General features: G+C 60.1%; 1 protein-coding gene across 1 annotated transcript in view; it reads right to left on the bottom strand.

Annotated features, from left to right (window-relative positions):
* Positions 1-26,299, bottom strand: part of mrvi1 (murine retrovirus integration site 1 homolog) — a 253,637-nt gene that overhangs the window by 162,616 nt on the left and 64,722 nt on the right. Inside the window, exon 2 of the mRNA XM_073049956.1 lies at positions 92-215. The gene's annotated coding sequence lies outside the window, so the exon portion shown is untranslated. The remainder of the gene's footprint in view (positions 1-91; positions 216-26,299) is intronic.

The raw sequence follows: 26,299 nt of genomic DNA, 5'->3' as shown, positions 1-26,299 counted from the left end.
CATTACAGCGAGCACAGCTATTTGTAATGTGCACTGGGAAGTACAGAAAAGCTGAAAGACATTTCAGAATTTCAGGTTTTGCTTTCCTTACCGAGCAGAGATGAGTACTGCCCTGGTCTGCCATCATTGCACCGTCCACTGTGGGTAGAGAGCCGCTGGTGACGTAGTAGTTCAAAGATCTCCTGGGACAGAGGCCGCACATCTGTTTCCTGCTTCTGCATCACAAGAAAAGAGTTGGTCGTAAGCTCTATTTCAAACTAGAGTTCTTTGTGTAAACTGGCAACATGGGACATAAAATATTCCAGCACAGTACAGGCCCTTCAGCCCACAATGCTGTGCTGACCTTTTAACCTACTCCAAGATCAATCAAACCCTTCCCTTTGATATGGCTCTCTATATTCCATCATTTTTACCTGTCTCAGAGTTTCTTAAATGCCCCTAATGTATCCATCTCTACCACCAGTCATAGCAGGGTATGCCACAGACCTACCACTCTGTGTTAAAAAACCTACCTCTGACATTCCGCCAAAACTTTCCTCCAATCACCTTAAACTTATGTCCCCTTGTTTTAGCCATTCATGCTATGGGAAAAAGTCTCTGGCTGTCCACTCGATCTATGCCACTTTTCATCCTATACATCTCTATTGTCACCTCTCATCCTCCTTCACTCCAAAGAGAAAAGCCCTAAATCACTCAACCTGTCCTCATAAGCCATGCCCTCTAGTCCAGGCAGCATGCTGGAAAATCTCCTCTGCACCCTCTCGAAAGCTTCCACACCCTTCCTATAATGAGGGGAGCAGAATGAAAACACTGTATCACAAGTATGGTTTAACCAGGGTTTTATAGAGCTGCAAGAATTCTGTTCAAGAGGGTGTGTCACTACACGAGAATCACCTCTGCTTGCCATAGAGAACGAGTGGTACTTGTGGGAGAAGAAACTGGACAACGAAAAGAGCCAGCCACCACTTACTGCAGCCCACACTGCACCCCGGATCGGTCTCTACAACCACCACTTGCTGTTGCCCGCACTGCACCCTGGATCGGTCTCTACAGCCACCACTTTCTCTTGCCCACACTGCACCCAGGATCGGTCTCTACAGCCACTTGCTCTTGCCCACACTGCACCCCGGATCGGTCTCTACAGCCACTTGCTGTTGCCCACACTGCATCCCGGATCGGACTCTACAGCCACTTGCTCTTGCCTACACTGCACCCCGGATCGGTCTCTACAGCCACCACTTGCTCTAGCCCACACTGCACCCCGGATCAGTCTATACAGCCACTTGCTGCTGCCCACACTGCACCCCGGATCGGTCTCTACAGCCACTTGCTCTTGCCCACACTGCACCCCGGATCAGTCTATACAGCCACTTGCTGCTGCCCACACTGCACACCGGATCAGTCTCTACAGCCACTTGCTCTTGCCCACACTGCACCCCGGATCGGTCTCTACAGCCACCACTTGCTGTTGCCCGCACTGCACCCCGGATCGGTCTCTACAGCCACTTGCTGCTGCCCACACTGCACCCCGGATCGGTCTCTACAGCCACCACTTGCTGCTGCCCACACTACACCCCGGATCGGTCTCTACAGCCACCACTTGCTGCTGCCCACACTGCATCCCGGATCGGTCTCTACAGCCACCACTTGCTGCTGCCCACACTGCACCCCGGATCGGTCTCTACAGCCACCACTTGCTCTTGCCCACACTGCACCCCGGATCGGTCTCTACAGCCACTTGCTGTTGCCCACACTACACCCCGGATCGGTCTCTACAGCCACCACTTGATGTTGCCCACACTACACCCCGGATCGGTCTCTACAGCCACCACTTGCTCTTGCCCACACTGCACCCCGGATCGGTCTCTACAGCCACTTGCTGTTGCCCACACTACACCCCGGATCGGTCTCTACAGCCACCACTTGCTGTTGCCCACACTGCACCCCGGATCGGTCTCTACAGCCACCACTTGCTGTTGCCCACACTACACCCCGGATCGGTCTCTACAGCCACTTGCTGCTGCCCACACTGCACCCCGGATCGGTCTCTACAGCCACCACTTGCTCTTGCCCACACTGCACCCCGGATCGGTCTCTACAGCCACCACTTGCTGCTGCCCACACTGCACCCCGGATCGGTCTCTACAGCCACTTGCTGCTGCCCTCACTGCATCCCGGATCGGTCTCTACAGCCACTTGCTCTTGCCCACACTACACCCCAGATCGGTCTCTACAGCCACCACTTGCTGCTGCCCACACTGCACCCCGGATCGGTCTCTACAGCCACCACTTGCTCTTGCCCACACTACACCCCGGATCGGTCTCTACAGCCACCACTTGCTCTTGCCCACACTGCACCCCGGATCGGTCTCTACAGCCACCAATTGCTGCTGCCCACACTGCACCCCGGATCGGTCTCTACAGCCACCACTTGCTGTTGCCCGCACTGCACCCCGGATCGGTCTCTACAGCCACCAATTGCTGCTGCCCACACTGCACCCCGGATCGGTCTCTACAGCCACCACTTGCTGTTGCCCGCACTGCACCCCGGATCGGTCTCTACAGCCACCACTTACTGCTGCCCACACTGCATCCCGGATCGGTCTCTAGAGCCACTTGCTGCTGTCCAGACTACACCCCGGATCGGTCTCTACAGCCACCACTTACTGCTGCCCACACTGCACCCCGGATCGGTCTCTACAGCCACTTGCTGCTGCCCACACTACACCCCGGATCGGTCTCTACAGCCACCAATTGCTGCTGCCCACACTGCACCCCGGATCGGTCTCTACAGCCACCAATTGCTGCTGCCCACACTGCACCCCGGATCGGTCTCTACAGCCACCACTTGCTGTTGCCCACACTGCACCCCGGATCGGTCTCTACAGCCACTTGCTGTTGCCCACACTGCACCCCGGATCGGTCTCTACAGCCACTTGCTCTTGCCCACACTACACCCCGGATAGGTCTCTACAGCCACCAATTGCTGCTGCCCACACTACACCCCGGATCGGTCTCTACAGCCACCAATTGCTGCTGCCCACACTACACCCCGGATCGGTCTCTACAGCCACTTGCTCTTACCCACACTGCACCCCGGATCGGTCTCTACAGCCACCACTTGCTCTTGCCCACACTACTCCCCGGATCGGTCTCTACAGCCACCACTTGCTGTTGCCCACACTGCACCCCGGATCGGTCTCTATAGCCACCACTTGCTCTTGCCCACACTGCACCCCGGATCGGTCTCTACAGCCACCACTTGCTGCTGCCCACACTACACCCCGGATCGGTCTCTACAGCCACCACTTACTGCTGCCCACACTGCACCCCGGATCGGTCTCTAGAGCCACTTGCTGCTGTCCAGACTACACCCCGGATCGGTCTCTACAGCCACCACTTACTGCTGCCCACACTGCACCCCGGATCGGTCTCTACAGCCACTTGCTGCTGCCCACACTACACCCCGGATCGGTCTCTACAGCCACCAATTGCTGCTGCCCACACTGCACCCCGGATCGGTCTCTACAGCCACCACTTGCTGTTGCCCACACTGCACCCCAGATCGGTCTCTACAGCCACTTGCTGTTGCCCACACTGCACCCCGGATCGGTCTCTACAGCCACTTGCTCTTGCCCACACTACACCCCGGATAGGTCTCTACAGCCACCAATTGCTGCTGCCCACACTACACCCCGGATCGGTCTCTACAGCCACCAATTGCTGCTGCCCACACTACACCCCGGATCGGTCTCTACAGCCACTTGCTCTTACCCACACTGCACCCCGGATCGGTCTCTACAGCCACCACTTGCTCTTGCCCACACTACACCCCGGATCGGTCTCTACAGCCACCACTTGCTGTTGCCCACACTGCACCCCGGATCGGTCTCTATAGCCACCACTTGCTCTTGCCCACACTGCACCCCGGATCGGTCTCTACAGCCACCACTTGCTGCTGCCCACACTACACCCCGGATCGGTCTCTACAGCCACCACTTGCTCTTGCCCACACTGCACCCCGGATCGGTCTCTACAGCCACCAATTGCTGCTGCCCACACTACACCCCGGATCGGTCTCTACAGCCACCACTTGCTGTTGCCCACACTACACCCCGGATCGGTCTCTACAGCCACCAATTGCTGCTGCCCACACTGCACCCCGGATCGGTCTCTACAGCCACCAATTGCTGCTGCCCACACTGCACCCCGGATCGGTCTCTACAGCCACCAATTGCTGCTGCCCACACAGCAGCCCGGATCGGTCTCTACAGCCACCACTTGCTGTTGCCCACACTACACCCCGGATCGGTCTCTACAGCCACCACTTGCTCTTGCCCACACTACACCCCGGATTGGTCTCTACAGCCACCAATTGCTGCTGCCCACACTGCACCCCGGAACGGTCTATACAGCCACCAATTGCTGCTGCCCACACTACACCCCGGAACGGTCTCTACAGCCACTTGCTGTTGCCCACACAACACCCCGGATCGGTCTCTACAGCCACCAATTGCTGCTGCCCACACTGCACCCTGGATCGGTCTCTACATCCACCAATTGCTGTTGCCCACACTGCACCCCGGATCGGTCTCTACAGCTACTTGCTGCTGCCCACACTACACCCCGGATCGGTCTCTACAGCCACCAATTGCTGCTGCCCACACTGCACCCCGGATCGGTCTCTACAGCCACCAATTGCTGTTGCTCACACTACACCCCGGATCGGTCTCTACAGCCACCAATTGCTGCTGCCCACACTGCACCACGGATCGGTAACTACAGCCACCACTTGCTGTTGCCCACACTACACCCCGGATCGCTCTCTACAGCCACCAATTGCTGCTGCCCACACTGCACCCCGGATCGGTCTCTACAGCCACCAATTGCTGCTGCCCACACTGCACCCTGGATCGGTCTCTACAGCCACCAATTGCTGCTGCCCACACTGCACCCCGGATCGGTCTCTACAGCCACCAATTGCTGCTGCCCACACTGCACCCCGGATCGGTCTCTACAGCCACCACTTGCTGTTGCCCACACTGCACCCCGGATCGGTCTCTACAGCCACCACTTGCTGTTGCCCAAACTACACCCCGGATCGGTCTCTACAGCCACCAATTGCTGCTGCCCACACTGCACCCCGGATCGGTCTCTACAGCCACCAATTGCTGCTGCCCACACTACACCCCGGATCGGTCTCTACAGCCACTTGCTGTTGCCCACACTACACCCCGGATCGGTCTCTACAGCCACCAATTGCTGTTGCCCACACTGCACCCCGGATCGGTATCTACAGCCACTTGCTGCTGCCCACACTGCACCCCGAATCGGTCTCTACAGCCACTTGCTCTTGCCCACACTGCACCCCGGATCGGTCTCTACAGCCACTTGCTGTTGCCCACACTACACCCCGGATCGGTCTCTACAGCCACCAATTGCTGCTGCCCACACTGCATCCCGGATCAGTCTCTACAGCCACCACTTGCTGTTGCCCACACTGCACCCCGGATCGGTCTCTACAGCCACCAATTGCTGCTGCCCACACTGCACCCCGGATCGGTCTCTACAGCCACTTGCTTTTGCCCACACTGCACCCTGGATCAGTCTCTACAGCCACCACTTGCTGCTGCCCACACTACACCCCGGATCGGTCTCTACATCCACTTGCTGTTGCCCACACTACACCCTGGATCGGTCTCTACAGCCACCAATTGCTGCTGCCCACACTGCACCCCGGATCGGTCTCTACAGCCACCAATTGCTGTTGCCCACACTGCACCCCGGATCGGTCTCTACAGCCACTTGCTGCTGCCCACACTGCACCCCGGATCGGTCTCTACAGCCACTTGCTGTTGCCCACACTACACCCCGGATCGGTCTCTACAGCCACTTGCTGTTGCCCACACTGCACCCCGGATCGGTCTCTAAAGCCACCACTTGCTGCTGCCCACACTACACCCCGGATCGGTCTCTACAGCCACTTGCTGTTGCCCACACTGCACCCCGGATCGGTCTCTACAGCCACCAATTGCTGCTGCCCACACTGCACCCCGGATCGGTCTCTAAAGCCACCACTTGCTGCTGCCCACACTACACCCCGGATCGGTCTCTACAGCCACTTGCTGTTGCCCACACTGCACCCCGGATCGGTCTCTACAGCCACCACTTGCTGTTGCCCACACTACACCCCGGATCGGTCTCTACAGCCACTTGCTGTTGGCCACACTGCACCCCGGATCGGTCTCTACAGCCACTTGCTGTTGCCCACACTGCACCCCGGATCGGTCTCTACAGCCACCACTTGCTCTTACCCTCACTGCACCCCGGATCGGTCTCTACAGCCACTTGCTGTTGCCCACACTGCACCCCGGATCGGTCTCTACAGCCACTTGCTGTTGCCCACACTGCACCCCGGATCGGTCGCTACAGCCACCACGTGCTGCTGCCCACACTGCACCCCGGATCGGTCTCTACAGCCACCACTTGCTGTTGCCCACACTGCACCCTGGATCGGTCTCTACAGCCACTTGCTCTTACCCACACTGCACCCCGGATCGGTCTCTACAGCCACCACTTGCTGCTGCCCACACTGCACCCTGGATCGGTCTCTACAGCTACTTGCTGTTGCCCACACTGCACCCCGGATCGGTCTCTACAGCCACTTGCTGTTGCCCACACTGTACCCCGGATCGGTCTCTACAGCCACTTGCTCTTACCCACACTGCACCCCGGATCAGTCTCTACAGCCACCAATTGCTCTTGCCCACACTGCACCCCGGATCGGTCTCTACAGCCACCACTTGCTGTTGCCCTCACTGCACCCCGGATCGGTCTCTACAGCCACTTGCTGTTGCCCACACTGCACCCCGGATCGGTCTCTACAGCCACTTGCTGTTGCCCGCACTACACCCTGGATCGGTCTCTACAGCCACCACTTGCTGTTGCCCACACTGCACCCCGGATCGGTCTCTACAGCCACTTGCTGTTGCCCACACTGCACCCCGGATCGGTCTCTACAGCCACCACTTGCTGTTGCCCACACTACACCCCGGATCAGTCTCTACAGCCACCTCTTGCTCTTGCCCACACTACACCCTGGATCGGTCTCTACAGCAACCACTTGCTGTTGCCCGCACTGAACCCCGGATCGGTCTCTACAGCCACCACTTGCTGTTGCCCACACTACACCCCGGATCGGTCTCTACAGCCACCACTTGCTGCTGCCCACACTGCACCCCGGATCGGTCTCTACAGCCACCACTTGCTGCTGCCCACACTGCACCCCGGATCGGTCTCTACAGCCACTTGCTGCTGCCCACACTGCACCCCGGATCGGTCTCTACAGCCACTTGCTGTTGCCCGCACTACACCCTGGATCGGTCTCTACAGCCACCACTTGCTGTTGCCCACACTGCACCCCGGATCGGTCTCTACAGCCACTTGCTGTTGCCCACACTGCACCCCGGATCGGTCTCTACAGCCACCACTTGCTGTTGCCCACACTGCACCCCGGATCGGTCTCTACAGTCACCACTTGCTGTTGCCCACACTGCACCCCGGATCGGTCTCTACAGCCACCACTTGCTGTTGCCCACACTGCACCCCGGATCGGTCTCTACAGCCACCACTTGCTGTTGCCCACACTGCACCCCGGATCGGTCTCTACAGCCACCACTTGCTGTTGCCCACACTGCACCCCGGATCGGTCTCTACAGCCACCACTTGCTGTTGCCCACACTGCACCCCGGATCGGTCTCTACAGTCACCACTTGCTGTTGCCCACACTGCACCCCGGATCGGTCTCTACAGCCACCACTTGCTGTTGCCCACACTGCACCCCGGATCGGTCTCTACAGCCACCACTTGCTGTTGCCCACACTGCACCCCGGATCGGTCTCTACAGCCACCACTTGCTGTTGCCCACACTGCACCCCGGATCGGTCTCTACAGTCACCACTTGCTGTTGCCCACACTGCACCCCGGATCGGTCTCTACAGTCACCACTTGCTGTTGCCCACACTGCACCCCGGATCGGTCTCTACAGCCACCACTTGCTGTTGCCCACACTGCACCCCGGATCGGTCTCTACAGCCACCACTTGCTGTTGCCCACACTGCACCCCGGATCGGTCTCTACAGCCACCACTTGCTGTTGCCCACACTACACCCCGGATCAGTCTCTACAGCCACCTCTTGCTCTTGCCCACACTACACCCTGGATCGGTCTCTACAGCAACCACTTGCTGTTGCCCGCACTGAACCCCGGATCGGTCTCTACAGCCACTTGCTGTTGCCCACACTACACCCCGGATCGGTCTCTACAGCCACCACTTGCTGCTGCCCACACTACACCCCGGATCGGTCTCTACAGCCACCACTTGCTGTTGCCCACACTACACCCCGGATCGGTCTCTACAGCCACCACTTGCTCTTACCCACACTACACCCCGGATCGGTCTCTACAGCCACCACTTGCTGTTGCCCACACTGCACCCCGGATTGGTCTCTACAGCCACCAATTGCTGCTGCCCACACTGCACCCCGGATCGGTCTCTACAGCCACCACTTGCTGTTGCCCACACTACACCCCGGATCGGTCTCTACAGCCACTTGCTGTTGCCCACACTGCACCCCGGATCGGTCTCTACAGCCACTTGCTGTTGCCCACACTGCACCCCGGATCGGTCTCTACAGCCACCACTTGCTCTTACCCACACTGCACCCCGGATCGGTCTCTACAGCCACTTGCTGTTGCCCACACTGCACCCCGGATCGGTCTCTACAGCCACTTGCTCTTGCCCACACTACACCCTGGATCGGTCTCTACAGCCACCTCTTGCTCTTGCCCACACTACACCCTGGATCGGTCTCTACAGCCACCTCTTGCTCTTGCCCACACTACACCCCGGATCGGTCTCTACAGCCACCACTTGCTGTTGCCCACACTACACCCCGGATCGGTCTCTACAGCCACCTCTTGCTCTTGCCCACACTACACCCTGGATCGGTCTCTACAGCCACCTCTTGCTCTTGCCCACACTACACCCCGGATCAGTCTCTACAGCCACCTCTTGCTCTTGCCCACACTACACCCTGGATCGGTCTCTACAGCAACCACTTGCTGTTGCCCACACTACACCCCGGATCGGTCTCTACAGCCACCACTTGCTGTTGCCCACACTACACCCCGGATCGGTCTCTACAGCCACCACTTGCTGCTGCCCACACTGCACCCCGGATCGGTCTCTACAGCCACCACTTGCTGTTGCCCACACTGCACCCCGGATCGGTCTCTACAGCCACTTGCTGTTGCCCACACTACACCCTGGATCGGTCTCTACAGCAACCACTTGCTGTTGCCCGCACTGAACCCCGGATCGGTCTCTACAGCCACTTGCTGTTGCCCACACTACACCCCGGATCGGACTCTACAGCCACTTGCTGCTGCCCGCACTGCACCCCGGATCAGTCTCTACAGCCACCACTTGCTGTTGCCCACACTGCACACCGGATCGGTCTCTACAGCCACTTGCTGCTGCCCGCACTGCACCCCGGATCGGTCTCTACAGCCACCACTTGCTGTTGCCCACACTGCACACCGGATCGGTCTCTACAGCCACTTGCTGCTGCCCACACTGCACCCCGGATCGGTCTCTACAGCCACTTGCTGCTGCCCACACTACATCCCGGATCGGTCTCTACAGCCACTTGCTGCTGCCCACACTACACCCCGGATCGGTCTCTACAGCCACTTGCTGCTGCCCCCACTACATCCCGGATCGGTCTCTACAGCCACTTGCTGCTGCCCACACTACATCCCGGATCGGTCTCTACAGCCACTTGCTGCTGCCCACACTACACCCCGGATCGGTCTCTACAGCCACTTGCTGCTGCCCACACTGCACCCCGGATCGGTCTCTACAGCCACCACTTGCTCTTGCCCACACTACACCCCGGATCGGTCTCTACAGCCACTTGCTGCTGCCCACACTACACCCCGGATCGGTCTCTACAGCCACTTGCTGCTGCCCACACTGCACCCCGGATCGGTCTCTACAGCCACCACTTGCTCTTGCCCACACTGCATCCCGGATCGGTCTCTACAGACACCACTTGCTCTTGCCCACACTGCATCCCGGATCGGTCTCTACAGCCACTTGCTGCTGCCCACACTACATCCCGGATCGGTCTCTACAGCCACCACTTGCTCTTGCCCACACTACACCCCGGATCGGTCTCTACAGCCACCACTTGCTCTTGCCCACACTACACCCCGGATCGGTCTCTACAGCCACCACTTGCTCTTGCCCACACTACACCCTGGATCGGTCTCTACAGCCACTTGCTGTTGCCCACACTGCACCCCGGATCGGTCTCTACAGCCACCACTTGCTCTTGCCCACACTACATCCCGGATCGGTCTCTACAGCCACCACTTGCTCTTGCCCACACTACACCCCGGATCGGTCTCTACAGCCACCACTTGCTCTTGCCCACACTACACCCTGGATCGGTCTCTACAGCCACTTGCTGTTGCCCGCACTGCACCCCGGATCGGTCTCTACAGCCACCACTTGCTGCTGCCCACACTACACCCCGGATCGGTCTCTACAGCCACCACTTGCTCTTGCCCACACTACATCCCGGATCGGTCCCTACAGCCACCACTTGCTCTTGCCCACACTACACCCCGGATCGGTCTCTACAGCCACCACTTGCTCTTGCCCACACTACATCCCGGATCGGTCTCTACAGCCACCACTTGCTCTTGCCCACACTGCACCCCGGATCGGTCTCTACAGCCACTTGCTGTTGCCCACACTGCACCCCGGATCGGTCTCTACAGCCACTTGCTGTTGCCCACACTGCACCCCGGATCGGTCTCTACAGCCACTTGCTGCTGCCCACACTACATCCCGGATCGGTCTCTACAGCCACCACTTGCTCTTGCCCACACTACACCCCGGATCGGTCTCTACAGCCACCACTTGCTCTTGCCCACACTGCACCCCGGATCGGTCTCTACAGCCACCACTTGCTCTTGCCCACACTACACCCCGTATCGGTCTCTACAGCCACCACTTGCTGTTGCCCGCACTGCATCCCGGATCGGTCTCTACAGCCACCACTTGCTGCTGCCCACACTGCATCCCGGATCGGTCTCTACAGCCACCACTTGCTGCTGCCCACACTGCATCCCGGATCGGTCTCTACAGCCACCACTTGCTGCTGCCCACACTGCATCCCGGATCGGTCTCTACAGCCACCACTTGCTGCTGCCCACACTGCACCCCGGATCGGTCTCTACAGCCACCACTTGCTGCTGCCCACACTGCATCCCGGATCGGTCTCTACAGCCACCACTTGCTGCTGCCCACACTGCATCCCGGATCGGTCACTACAGCCACCACTTGCTGCTGCCCACACTGCACCCCGGATCGGTCTCTACAGCCACCACTTGCTGCTGCCCACACTGCATCCCGGATCGGTCTCTACAGCCACTTGCTGCTGCCCACACTGCACCCCGGATCGGTCTCTACAGCCACCACTTGCTCTTGCCCACACGGCATCCCGGATCGGTCTCTACAGCCACTTGTTGCTGCCCCAACTGCACCCCGGATCGGTCTCTACAGCCACCACTTGCTCTTGCCCACACTGCACCCCGGATCGGTCTCTACAGCCACTTGCTCTTGCCCACACTGCACCCCGGATCGGTCTCTACAGCCACTTGCTGCTGCCCACACTACATCCCGGATCGGTCTCTACAGCCACCACTTGCTCTTGCCCACACTACATCCCGGATCGGTCTCTACAGCCACCACTTGCTGTTGCCCACACTACACCCCGGATCGGTCTCTACAGCCACTTGCTCTTGCCCACACTACACCCCGGATCGGTCTCTACAGCCACCACTTGCTCTTGCCCACACTGCACCCCGGATCGGTCTCTACAGCCACCACTTGCTCTTGCCCGCACTGCACCCCGGATCGGTCTCTACAGCCACCACTTGCTGCTGCCCACACTGCATCCCGGATCGGTCTCTACAGCCACTTGCTGCTGCCCACACTGCACCCCGGATCGGTCTCTACAGCCAACACTTGCTCTTGCCCACACGGCATCCCGGATCGGTCTCTACAGCCACTTGCTGCTGCCCATACTGCACCCCGGATCGGTCTCTACAGCCACCACTTGCTCTTGCCCACACTGCACCCCGGATCGGTCTCTACAGCCACTTGCTCTTGCCCACACTGCACCCCGGATCGGTCTCTACAGCCACCACTTGCTCTTGCCCACACTACACCCCGGATCGGTCTCTACACCCACCACTTGCTCTTGCCCACACTACACCCCGGATCGGTCTCTACAGCCACCACTTGCTCTTGCCCACACTACACCCCGGATCGGTCTCTACAGCCACTTGCTCTTGCCCACACTACACCCCGGATCGGTCTCTACAGCCACCACTTGCTCTTGCCCACACTACACCCCGGATCGGTCTCTACAGCCACCACTTGCTGCTGCCCACACTGCACCCCGGATCGGTCTCTACAGCCACCACGTGCTGCTGCCCACACTGCACCCTGGATCGGTCTCTACAGCCACCACTTGCTGTTGCCCACACTGCACCCTGGATCGGTCTCTACAGCCACTTGCTCTTACCCACACTGCACCCTGGATCGGTCTCTACAGCCACCACTTGCTGCTGCCCACACTGCACCCTGGATCGGTCTCTACAGCCACTTGCTGTTGCCCACACTGCACCCCGGATCGGTCTCTACAGCCACTTGCTTTTGCCCACACTGCACCCCGGATCGGTCTCTACAGCCACCAATTGCTGTTGCCCACACTGCACCCCGGATAGGTCTCTACAGCCACCAATTGCTGTTGCCCACACTACACCCCGGATCGGTCGCTACAGACACCACTTGCTGTTGCCCACACTGCACCCCGGATCGGTCTCTACAGCCACTTGCTCTTACCCACACTGCACCCCGGATCGGTCTCTACAGCCACCAATTGCTGCTGCCCACACTACACCCCGGATCGGTCTCTACAGCCACCAATTGCTGCTGCCCACACTGCACCCCGGATCGGTCTCTACAGCCACCAATTGCTGTTGCCCACACTGCACCCCGGATCGGTCTCTACAGCCACCAATTGCTGCTGCCCACACTGCACCCCGGATCGGTCTCTACAGCCACCACTTGCTGTTGCCCACACTACACCCCGGATCGGTCTCTACAGCCACCACTTGCTCTTGCCCACACTGCACCCCGGATCGGTCTCTACAGCCACCACGTGCTGCTGCCCACACTGCACCCCGGATCGGTCTCTACAGCCACCACTTACTGTTGCCCACACTGCACCCCGGATCGGTCTCTACAGCCACCACTTGCTGCTGCCCACACTGCACCCCGGATCGGTCTCTACAGCCACCACGTGCTGCTGCCCACACTGCACCCCGGATCGGTCTCTACAGCCACCACTTGCTGTTGCCCACACTGCACCCAGGATCGGTCTCTACAGCCACTTGCTCTTACCCACACTGCACCCCGGATCGGTCTCTACAGCCACCACTTGCTGCTGCCCACACTGCACCCCGGATCGGTCTCTACAGCCACCACTTGCTGTTGCCCACTCTGCACCCTGGATCGGTCTCTACAGCCACTTGCTGTTGCCCACACTGCACCCCGGATCGGTCTCTACAGCCACTTGCTTTTGCCCACACTGCACCCCGGATCGGTCTCTACAGCCACCAATTGCTGTTGCCCACACTACACCCCGGATCGGTCTCTACAGCCACCAATTGCTGTTGCCCACACTACACCCCGGATCGGTCTCTACAGCCACCACTTGCTCTTGCCCACACTGCACCCCGGATCGGTCTCTACAGCCACTTGCTCTTACCCACACTGCACCCCGGATCGGTCTCTACAGCCACCAATTGCTCTTGCCCACACTACACCCCGGATCGGTCTCTACAGCCACTTGCTGTTGCCCACACTGCACCCCGGATCGGTCTCTACAGCCACTTGCTGTTGCCCGCACTACACCCCGGATCGGTCTCTACAGCCACCACATGCTGTTGCCCACACTGCACCCCGGATCGGTCTCTACAGCCACTTGCTCTTGCCCACACTACACCCCGGATCGGTCTCTACAGCCACCACTTGCTGTTGCCCACACTGCACCCCGGATCGGTCTCTACAGCCACTTGCTGTTGCCCACACTGCACCCCGGATCGGTCTCTACAGCCACTTGCTGTTGCCCGCACTACACCCCGGATCGGTCTCTACAGCCACCACATGCTCTTGCCCACACTACACCCCGGATCGGTCTCTACAGCCACCACTTGCTGTTGCCCACACTACACCCCGGATCGGTCTCTACAGCCACTTGCTGTTGCCCACACTGCACCCCGGATCGGTCTCTACAGCCACTTGCTGTTGCCCACACTGCACCCCGGATCGGTCTCTACAGCCACCACTTGCTGTTGCCCACACTACACCCCGGATCGGTCTCTACAGCCACCACTTGCTCTTGCCCACACTACACCCCGGATCGGTCTCTACAGCCACTTGCTGTTGCCCGCACTGAACCCCGGATCGGTCTCTACAGCCATCACTTGCTGTTGCCCACACTACACCCCGGATCGGTCTCTACAGCCACCAATTGCTGCTGCCCACACTGCACCCCGGATCGGTCTCTACAGCCACCACTTGCTCTTGCCCACACTACATCCCGGATCGGTCTCTACAGCCACCAATTGCTGCTGCCCACACTGCACCCCGGATCGGTCTCTACAGCCACCAATTGCTGTTGCTCACACTACACCCCGGATCGGTCTCTACAGCCACCAATTGCTGCTGCCCACACTGCACCCCGGATCGGTAACTACAGCCACCACTTGCTGTTGCCCACACTACACCCCGGATCGGTCTCTACAGCCACCAATTGCTGCTGCCCACACTGCACCCCGGATCGGTCTCTACAGCCACTTGCTGTTGCCCACACTGCACCCCGGATCGGTCTCTACAGCCACCAATTGCTGCTGCCCACACTGCACCCTGGATCAGTCTCTACAGCCACTTGCTCTTACCCACACTGCACCCCGGATCGGTCTCTACAGCCACCACTTGCTGCTGCCCACACTGCACCCCGGATTGGTCTCTACAGCCACCACGTGCTGCTGCCCACACTGCACCCCGGATCGGTCTCTACAGCCACCACTTGCTGTTGCCCACACTGCACCCTGGATCGGTCTCTACAGCCACTTGCTCTTACCCACACTGCACCCTGGATCGGTCTCTACAGCCACTTGCTGTTGCCCACACTGCACCCCGGATCGGTCTCTACAGCCACTTGCTTTTGCCCACACTGCACCCCGGATCGGTCTCTACAGCCACCAATTGCTGTTGCCCACACTGCACCCCGGATCGGTCTCTACAGCCACCAATTGCTGTTGCCCACACTACACCCCGGATCGGTCGCTACAGACACCACTTGCTGTTGCCCACACTGCACCCCGGATCGGTCTCTACAGCCACCAATTGCTGCTGCCCACACTACACCCCGGATCGGTCTCTACAGCCACCAATTGCTGCTGCCCACACTGCACCCCGGATCGGTCTCTACAGCCACCAATTGCTGTTGCCCACACTGCACCCCGGATCGGTCTCTACAGCCACCAATTGCTGCTGCCCACACTGCACCCCGGATCGGTCTCTACAGCCACCACTTGCTGTTGCCCACACTACACCCCGGATCGGTCTCTACAGCCACTTGCTGTTTCCCACACTGCACCCCGGATCGGTCTCTACAGCCACTTGCTGCTGCCCACACTGCACCCCGGATCGGTCTCTACAGCCACCACTTGCTCTTACCCACACTGCACCCCGGATCGGTCTCTACAGCCACTTGCTGTTGCCCACACTGCACCCCGGATCGGTCTCTACAGCCACTTGCTGTTGCCCACACTGCACCCTGGATCGGTCTCTACAGCCACCACGTGCTGCTGCCCACACTGCACCCCGGATCGGTCTCTACAGCCACTTGCCTTTGCCCACACTGCACCCCGGATCGGTCTCTACAGCCACCACGTGCCGCTGCCCACACTGCACCCCGGATTGGTCTCTACAGCCACCACATACTGTTGCCCACACTGCACCCTGGATCAGTCTCTACAGCCACTTGCTCTTACCCACACTGCACCCCGGATCGGTCTCTACAGCCACAACTTGCTGCTGCCCACAATGCACCCCGGATCGGTCTCTACAGCCACCACGTGCTGCTGCCCACACTGCACCCCGGATCGGTCTCTCCAGCCACTTGCTCTTACCCACACTGCACCCCGGATCGGTCTCTACAGCCACCACTTGCTGCTGCCCACACTGCACCCTGGATCGGACTCTACAGCCACTTGCTCTTACCCACACTGCACCCCGGATCGGTCTCTACAGCCACCACTTGCTGCTGCCCACACTGCACCCCGGATCGGTCTCTACAGCCACCACTTGCTTTTGCCCACACTGCACCCCGGATCAGTCTCTACAGCCACTTGCTGTTGCCCACACTGCACCCCGGATCGGTCTCTACAGCCACTTGCTCTTACCCACACTGCACCCCGGATCGGTCTCTACAGCCACCAATTGCTCTTGCCCACACTACACCCCGGATCGGTCTCTACAGCCACCATTTGCTGTTGCCCTCACTGCACCCCGGATCGGTCTCTACAGCCACTTGCTGTTGCCCACACTGCACCCCGGATCGGTCTCTACAGCCACTTGCTGTTGCCCGCACTACACCCCGGATCGGTCTCTACAGCCACCACTTGCTGTTGCCCACACTACACCCCGGATCGGTCTCTACAGCCACTTGCTGTTGCCCGCACTACACCCCGGATCGGTCTCTACAGCCACCACTTGCTGTTGCCCACACTGCACCCCGGATCGGTCTCTACAGCCACTTGCTGTTGCCCACACTGCACCCCGGATCGGTCTCTACAGCCACTTGCTGTTGCCCGCACTACACCCCGGATCGGTCTCTACAGCCACCACTTGCTGTTGCCCACACTGCACCCCGGATCGGTCTCTACAGCCACCACTTGCTCTTGCCCACACGACACCCCGGATCGGTCTCTACAGCCACCACTTGCTGTTGCCCACACTACACCCCGGATCGGTCTCTACAGCCACTTGCTGTTGCCCACACTGCACCCCGGATCGGTCTCTACAGCCACTTGCTGTTGCCCACACTGCACCCCGGATCGGTCTCTACAGCCACTTGCTCTTGCCCACACTGCACCCCGGATCGGTCTCTAAAGCCACCACTTGCTGTTGCCCACACTGCACCCCGGATCGGTCTCTACAGCCACTTGCTGTTGCCCACACTGCACCCCGGATCGGTCTCTACAGCCACTTGCTGTTGACCACACTGCACCCCGGATCGGTCTCTACAGCCACTTGCTCTTGCCCACACTGCACCCCGGATCGGTCTCTACAGCCACTTGCTCTTGCCCACACTGCACCCCGGATCGGTCTCTACAGCCACTTGCTCTTGCCCACACTACACCCCGGATCGGTCTCTACAGCCACTTGCTGTTGCCCACACTACACCCCGGGTCGGTCTCTACAGCCACTTGCTGTTGCCCACACTACACCCCGGATCGGTCTCTACAGCCACCACTTGCTGTTGCCCACACTACACCCCGGATCGGTCTCTACAGCCACTTGCTGCTGCCCACACTACACCCCGGATCGGTCTCTACAGCCACCACTTGCTGTTGCCCACACTACACCCCGGATAGGTCTCTACAGCCACCACTTGCTGCTGCCCACACTGCACCCCGGATCGGTCTCTACAGCCACTTGCTGCTGCCCACACTGCACCCCGGATCGGTCTCTACAGCCACCACTTGCTGCTGCCCACACTGCACCCCGGATCGGTCTCTACAGCCACCACTTGCTGTTGCCCACACTGCACACCGGATCGGTCTCTACAGCCACTTGCTGCTGCCCGCACTGCACCCCGGATCGGTCCCTACAGCCACCACTTGCTGTTGCCCACACTGCACACCGGATCGGTCTCTACAGCCACTTGCTGCTGCCCACACTGCACCCTGGATCGGTCTCTACAGCCACTTGCTGTTGCCCACACTGCACCCCGGATCGGTCTCTACAGCCACTTGCTTCTGCCCACACTGCACCCCGGATCGGTCTCTACAGCCACCACTTGCTCTTGCCCACACTACACCCCGGATCGGTCTCTACAGCCACCACTTGCACTTGCCCACACTGCACCCCGGATCGGTCTCTACAGCCACCACTTGCTCTTGCCCGCACTGCACCCCGGATCGGTCTCTACAGCCACCACTTGCTGCTGCCCACACTGCATCCCGGATCGGTCTCTACAGCCACTTGCTGCTGCCCACACTGCACCCCGGATCGGTCTCTACAGCCAGCACTTGCTCTTGCCCACACTGCACCCCGGATCGGTCTCTACAGCCACTTGCTCTTGCCCACACTGCACCCCGGATCGGTCTCTACAGCCACCACTTGCTGTTGCCCACACTGCACCCCGGATCGGTCTCTACAGCCACCACTTGCTGTTGCCCACACTGCACCCCGGATCGGTCTCTACAGCCACCACTTACTGCTGCCCACACTGCACCCCGGATCGGTCTCTACAGCCACCACTTGCTGTTGCCCACACTGCACCCCGGATCGGTCTCTACAGCCACCACTTGCTCTTGCCCACACTACACCCCGGATCGGTCTCTACAGCCACTTGCTGTTGCCCACACTACACCCCGGATCGGTCTCTGCAGCCACCACTTGCTCTTGCCCACACTACACCCCGGATCGGTCTCTACAGCCACTTGCTGCTGCCCGCACTGCACCCCGGATCGGTCCCTACAGCCACCACTTGCTGTTGCCCACACTGCACACCGGATCGGTCTCTACAGCCACTTGCTGCTGCCCACACTGCACCCTGGATCGGTCTCTACAGCCACTTGCTGTTGCCCACACTGCACCCCGGATCGGTCTCTACAGCCACTTGCTTCTGCCCACACTGCACCCCGGATCGGTCTCTACAGCCACCACTTGCTCTTGCCCACACTACACCCCGGATCGGTCTCTACAGCCACCACTTGCTCTTGCCCACACTGCACCCCGGATCGGTCTCTACAGCCACCACTTGCTCTTGCCCGCACTGCACCCCGGATCGGTCTCTACAGCCACCACTTGCTGCTGCCCACACTGCATCCCGGATCGGTCTCTACAGCCACTTGCTGCTGCCCACACTGCACCCCGGATCGGTCTCTACAGCCAACACTTGCTCTTGCCCACACTGCACCCCGGATCGGTCTCTACAGCCACTTGCTCTTGCCCACACTGCACCCCGGATCGGTCTCTACAGCCACCACTTGCTGTTGCCCACACTGCACCCCGGATCGGTCTCTACAGCCACCACTTGCTGTTGCCCACACTGCACCCCGGATCGGTCTCTACAGCCACCACTTACTGCTGCCCACACTGCACCCCGGATCGGTCTCTACAGCCACCACTTGCTGTTGCCCACACTGCACCCCGGATCGGTCTCTACAGCCACCACTTGCTCTTGCCCACACTACACCCCGGATCGGTCTCTACAGCCACTTGCTGTTGCCCACACTACACCCCGGATCGGTCTCTGCAGCCACCACTTGCTCTTGCCCACACTACACCCCGGATCGGTCTCTACAGCCACTTGCTGTTGCCCACACTACACCCCGGATCGGTCTCTACAGCCACCACTTGCTCTTGCCCACACTACACCCCGGATCGGTCTCTACAGCCACTTGCTGTTGCCCACACTACACCCCGGATCGGTCTCTACAGCCACCACTTGCTCTTGCCCACACTACACCCCGGATCGGTCTCTACAGCCACTTGCTGTTGCCCACACTACACCCCGGATCGGTCTCTACAGCCACCACTTGCTCTTGCCCACACTACACCCCGGATCGGTCTCTACAGCCACCACTTGCTCTTGCCCACACTACACCCCGGATCGGTCTCTACAGCCACCACTTGCTCTTGCCCACACTACACCCCGGATCGGTCTCTACAGCCACCACTTGCTCTTGCCCACACTACACCCCGGATCGGTCTCTACAGCCACTTGCTCTTGCCCACACTACACCCCGGATCGGTCTCTACAGCCACCACTTGCTCTTGCCCACACTACACCCCGGATCGGTCTCTACAGCCACCACTTGCTGCTGCCCACACTGCACCCCGGATCGGTCTCTACAGCCACCACGTGCTGCTGCCCACACTGCACCCCGGATCGGTCTCTACAGCCACCACTTGCTGTTGCCCACACTGCACCCTGGATCGGTCTCTACAGCCACTTGCTCTTACCCACACTGCACCCTGGATCGGTCTCTACAGCCACCACTTGCTGCTGCCCACACTGCACCCTGGATCGGTCTCTACAGCCACTTGCTGTTGCCCACACTGCACCCCGGATCGGTCTCTACAGCCACTTGCTTTTGCCCACACTGCACCCCGGATCGGTCTCTACAGCCACCAATTGCTGTTGCCCACACTGCACCCCGGATCGGTCTCTACAGCCACCAATTGCTGTTGCCCACACTACACCCCGGATCGGTCGCTACAGACACCACTTGCTGTTGCCCACACTGCACCCCGGATCAGTCTCTACAGCCACCAATTGCTGCTGCCCACACTACACCCCGGATCGGTCTCTACAGCCACCAATTGCTGCTGCCCACACTGCACCCCGGATCGGTCTCTACAGCCACCAATTGCTGTTGCCCACACTGCACCCCGGATCGGTCTCTACAGCCACCAATTGCTGCTGCCCACACTGCACCCCGGATCGGTCTCTACAGCCACCACTTGCTGTTGCCCACACTACACCCCGGATCGGTCTCTACAGCCACCACTTGCTCTTGCCCACACTGCACCCCGGATCGGTCTCTACAGCCACCACGTGCTGCTGCCCACACTGCACCCCGGATCGGTCTCTACAGCCACCACTTACTGTTGCCCACACTGCACCCCGGATCGGTCTCTACAGCCACCACTTGCTGCTGCCCACACTGCACCCCGGATCGGTCTCTACAGCCACCACTTGCTGTTGCCCACACTGCACCCAGGATCGGTCTCTACAGCCACTTGCTCTTACCCACACTGCACCCCGGATCGGTCTCTACAGCCACCACTTGCTGCTGCCCACTCTGCACCCTGGATCGGTCTCTACAGCCACTTGCTGTTGCCCACACTGCACCCCGGATCGGTCTCTACAGCCACTTGCTTTTGCCCACACTGCACCCCGGATCGGTCTCTACAGCCACCAATTGCTGCTGCCCACACTGCACCCCGGATCGGTCTCTACAGCCACCACTTGCTGTTGCCCACACTACACCCCGGATCGGTCTCTACAGCCACCACTTGCTCTTGCCCACACTGCACCCCGGATCGGTCTCTACAGCCACCACGTGCTGCTGCCCACACTGCACCCCGGATCGGTCTCTACAGCCACCACTTACTGTTGCCCACACTGCACCCCGGATCGGTCTCTACAGCCACCACTTGCTGCTGCCCACACTGCACCCCGGATCGGTCTCTACAGCCACCACTTGCTGTTGCCCACACTGCACCCAGGATCGGTCTCTACAGCCACTTGCTCTTACCCACACTGCACCCCGGATCGGTCTCTACAGCCACCACTTGCTGCTGCCCACTCTGCACCCTGGATCGGTCTCTACAGCCACTTGCTGTTGCCCACACTGCACCCCGGATCGGTCTCTACAGCCACTTGCTTTTGCCCACACTGCACCCCGGATCGGTCTCTACAGCCACCAATTGCTGTTGCCCACACTGCACCCCGAATCGGTCTCTACAGCCACCAATTGCTGTTGCCCACACTGCACCCCGGATCGGTCTCTACAGCCACTTGCTCTTACCCACACTGCACCCCGGATCGGTCTCTACAGCCACCACTTGCTCTTGCCCACACTGCACCCCGGATCGGTCTCTACAGCCACTTGCTCTTGCCCACACTGCACCCCGGATCGGTCTCTACAGCCACTTGCTCTTACCCACACTACACCCCGGATCGGTCTCTACAGCCACCAATTGCTCTTGCCCACACTACACCCCGGATCGGTCTCTACAGCCACCACTTGCTGTTGCCCTCACTGCACCCCGGGTCGGTCTCTACAGCCACTTGCTGTTGCCCACACTGCACCCCGGATCGGTCTCTACAGCCACTTGCTGTTGCCCGCACTACACCCCGGATCGGTCTCTACAGCCACCACTTGCTCTTGCCCACACTACACCCCGGATCGGTCTCTACAGCCACCACTTGCTGTTGCCCACACTACACCCCGGATCGGTCTCTACAGCCACTTGCTGTTGCCCACACTGCACCCCGGATCGGTCTCTACAGCCACTTGCTCTTGCCCACACTACACCCCGGATCGGTCTCTACAGCCACCACTTGCTCTTGCCCACATTGCACCCCGGATCGGTCTGTACAGCCACTTGCTGTTGCCCACACTGCACCCCGGATCGGTCTCTACAGCCACCACTTGCTGTTGCCCACACTACACCCCGGATCGGTCTCTACAGCCACCACTTGCTCTTGCCCACACTACACCCCGGATCGGTCTCTACAGCCACTTGCTGTTGCCCGCACTGAACCCCGGATCGGTCTCTACAGCCATCACTTGCTGTTGCCCACACTACACCCCGGATCGGTCTCTACAGCCACCAATTGCTGCTGCCCACACTGTACCCCGGATCGGTCTCTACAGCCACCACTTGCTCTTGCCCACACTACATCCCGGATCGGTCTCTACAGCCACCAATTGCTGCTGCCCACACTGCACCCCGGATCGGTCTCTACAGCCACCAATTGCTGTTGCTCACACTACACCCCGGATCGGTCTCTACAGCCACCAATTGCTGCTGCCCACACTGCACCCCGGATCGGTAACTACAGCCACCACTTGCTGTTGCCCACACTACACCCCGGATCGGTCTCTACAGCCACCAATTGCTGCTGCCCACATTGCACCCCGGATCGGTCTCTACAGCCACCAATTGCTGCTGCCCACACTGCACCTGGATCAGTCTCTACAGCCACTTGCTCTTACCCACACTGCACCCCGGATCGGTCTCTACAGCCACCACTTGCTGCTGCCCACACTGCACCCCGGATCGGTCTCTACAGCCACCACGTGCTGCTGCCCACACTGCACCCCGGATCGGTCTCTACAGCCACCACTTGCTGTTGCCCACACTACACCCCGGATCGGTCTCTACAGCCACTTGCTGTTGCCCACACTGCACCCTGGATCGGTCTCTACAGCCACCACGTGCTGCTGCCCACACTGCACCCCGGATCGGTCTCTACAGCCACTTGCCTTTGCCCACACTGCACCCCGGATCGGTCTCTACAGCCACCACGTGCCGCTGCCCACACTGCACCCCGGATTGGTCTCTACAGCCACCACTTACTGTTGCCCACACTGCACCCTGGATCAGTCTCTACAGCCACTTGCTCTTACCCACACTGCACCCCGGATCGGTCTCTACAGCCACAACTTGCTGCTGCCCACACTGCACCCCGGATCGGTCTCTACAGCCACCACGTGCTGCTGCCCACACTGCACCCCGGATCGGTCTCTCCAGCCACTTGCTCTTACCCACACTGCACCCCGGATCGGTCTCTACAGCCACCACTTGCTGCTGCCCACACTGCACCCTGGATCGGTCTCTACAGCCACTTGCTGTTGCCCACACTGCACCCCGGATCGGTCTCTACAGCCACCACTTGCTGTTGCCCACACTGCACCCCGGATCGGACTCTACAGCCACTTGCTCTTACCCACACTGCACCCCGGATCGGTCTCTACAGCCACCACTTGCTGCTGCCCACACTGCACCCCGGATCGGTCTCTACAGCCACCACTTGCTTTTGCCCACACTGCACCCCGGATCGGTCTCTACAGCCACTTGCTGTTGCCCACACTGCACCCCGGATCGGTCTCTACAGCCACTTGCTCTTACCCACACTGCACCCCGGATCGGTCTCTACAGCCACCAATTGCTCTTGCCCACACTACACCCCGGATCGGTCTCTACAGCCACCATTTGCTGTTGCCCTCACTGCACCCCGGATCGGTCTCTACAGCCACTTGCTGTTGCCCACACTGCACCCCGGATCGGTCTCTACAGCCACTTGCTGTTGCCCACACTGCACCCCGGATCGGTCTCTACAGCCACCACTTGCTCTTGCCCACACGACACCCCGGATCGGTCTCTACAGCCACCACTTGCTCTTGCCCACACTACACCCCGGATCGGTCTCTACAGCCACTTGCTGTTGCCCACACTGCACCCCGGATCGGTCTCTACAGCCACCACTTGCTCTTGCCCACACGACACCCCGGATCGGTCTCTACAGCCACCACTTGCTCTTGCCCACACTACACCCCGGATCGGTCTCTACAGCCACTTGCTGTTGCCCACACTGCACCCCGGATCGGTCTCTACAGCCACCACTTGCTCTTGCCCACACGACACCCCGGATAGGTCTCTACAGCCACCACTTGCTGTTGCCCACACTGCACCCCGGATCGGTCTCTACAGCCACCACTTGCTCTTGCCCACACTACACCACGGATCGGTCTCTACAGCCACTCGCTGTTGCCCACACTGCACCCCGGATCGGTCTCTACAGCCACTTGCTCTTGCCCACACTGCACCCCGGATCGGTCTCTACAGCCACTTGCTCTTGCCCACACTGCACCCCGGATCGGTCTCTACAGCCACTTGCTCTTGCCCACACTGCACCCCGGATCGGTCTCTACAGCCACTTGCTGTTGCCCACACTACACCCCGGGTCGGTCTCTACAGCCACTTGCTGTTGCCCACACTACACCCCGGATCGGTCTCTACAGCCACCACTTGCTGTTGCCCACACTACACCCCGGATCGGTCTCTACAGTCACTTGCTGCTGCCCACACTACACCCCGGATCGGTCTCTACAGCCACCACTTGCTGTTGCCCACACTACACCCCGGATCGGTCTCTACAGCCACTTGCTGCTGCCCACACTGCACCCCGGATCGGTCTCTACAGCCACCACTTGCTGCTGCCCACACTGCACCCCGGATCGGTCTCTACAGCCACCACTTGCTGCTGCCCACACTGCACCCCGGATCGGTCTCTACAGCCACTTGCTGCTGCCCACACTGCACCCCGGATCGGTCTCTACAGCCACCACTTACTGTTGCCCACACTGCACCCCGGATCGGTCTCTACAGCCACTTGCTGCTGCCCACACTACAGCCTGGATCGGTCTCTACAGCCACTTGCTGCTGCCCACACTGCACCCCGGATCGGTCTCTACAGCCACTTGCTGCTGCCCACACTGCACCCCGGATCGGTCTCTACAGCCACCACTTGCTGTTGCCCACACTACACCCCGGATCGGTCTCTACAGCCACCACTTGCTCTTACCCACACTACACCCCGGATCGGTCTCTACAGCCACCACTTGCTGCTGCCCACACTGCACCCCGGATCGGTCTCTACAGCCACCACTTGCTGTTGCCCACACTGCACACCGGATCGGTCTCTACAGCCACTTGCTGCTGCCCGCACTGCACCCCGGATCGGACCCTACAGCCACCACTTGCTGTTGCCCACACTGCACACCGGATCGGTCTCTACAGCCACTTGCTGCTGCCCGCACTGCACCCCGGATCGGTCTCTACAGCCACCACTTGCTGTTGCCCACACTGCACACCGGATCGGTCTCTACAGCCACTTGCTGCTGCCCACACTGCACCCTGGATCGGTCTCTACAGCCACTTGCTGTTGCCCACACTGCAACCCGGATCGGTCTCTACAGCCACTTGCTTCTGCCCACACTGCACCCCGGATCGGTCTCTACAGCCACCACTTGCTCTTGCCCACACTGCACCCCGGATCGGTCTCTACAGCCACCACTTGCTGCTGCCCACACTGCACCCCGGATCGGTCTCTACAGCCACCACTTGCTGTTGCCCGCACTGCACCCCGGATCGGTCTCTACAGCCACCACTTGCTGTTGCCCACACTGCACCCCGGATCGGTCTCTACAGCCACTTGCTGTTGCACACACTGCACCCCGGATCGGTCTCTACAGCCACCACTTGCTGTTGCCCACACTACACCCCGGATTGGTCTCTACAGCCACTTGCTGTTGCCCGCACTGCACCCCGGATCGGTCT

This window comes from Hemitrygon akajei, chromosome 6 (assembly GCF_048418815.1).
Source record: "Hemitrygon akajei chromosome 6, sHemAka1.3, whole genome shotgun sequence".
In the NCBI taxonomy this organism is placed as follows: domain Eukaryota; kingdom Metazoa; phylum Chordata; class Chondrichthyes; order Myliobatiformes; family Dasyatidae; genus Hemitrygon; species Hemitrygon akajei.
The sequence above is the reverse complement of the archived record's forward strand: the minus strand, read 5'-3'. Positions and strand labels throughout refer to the sequence as shown.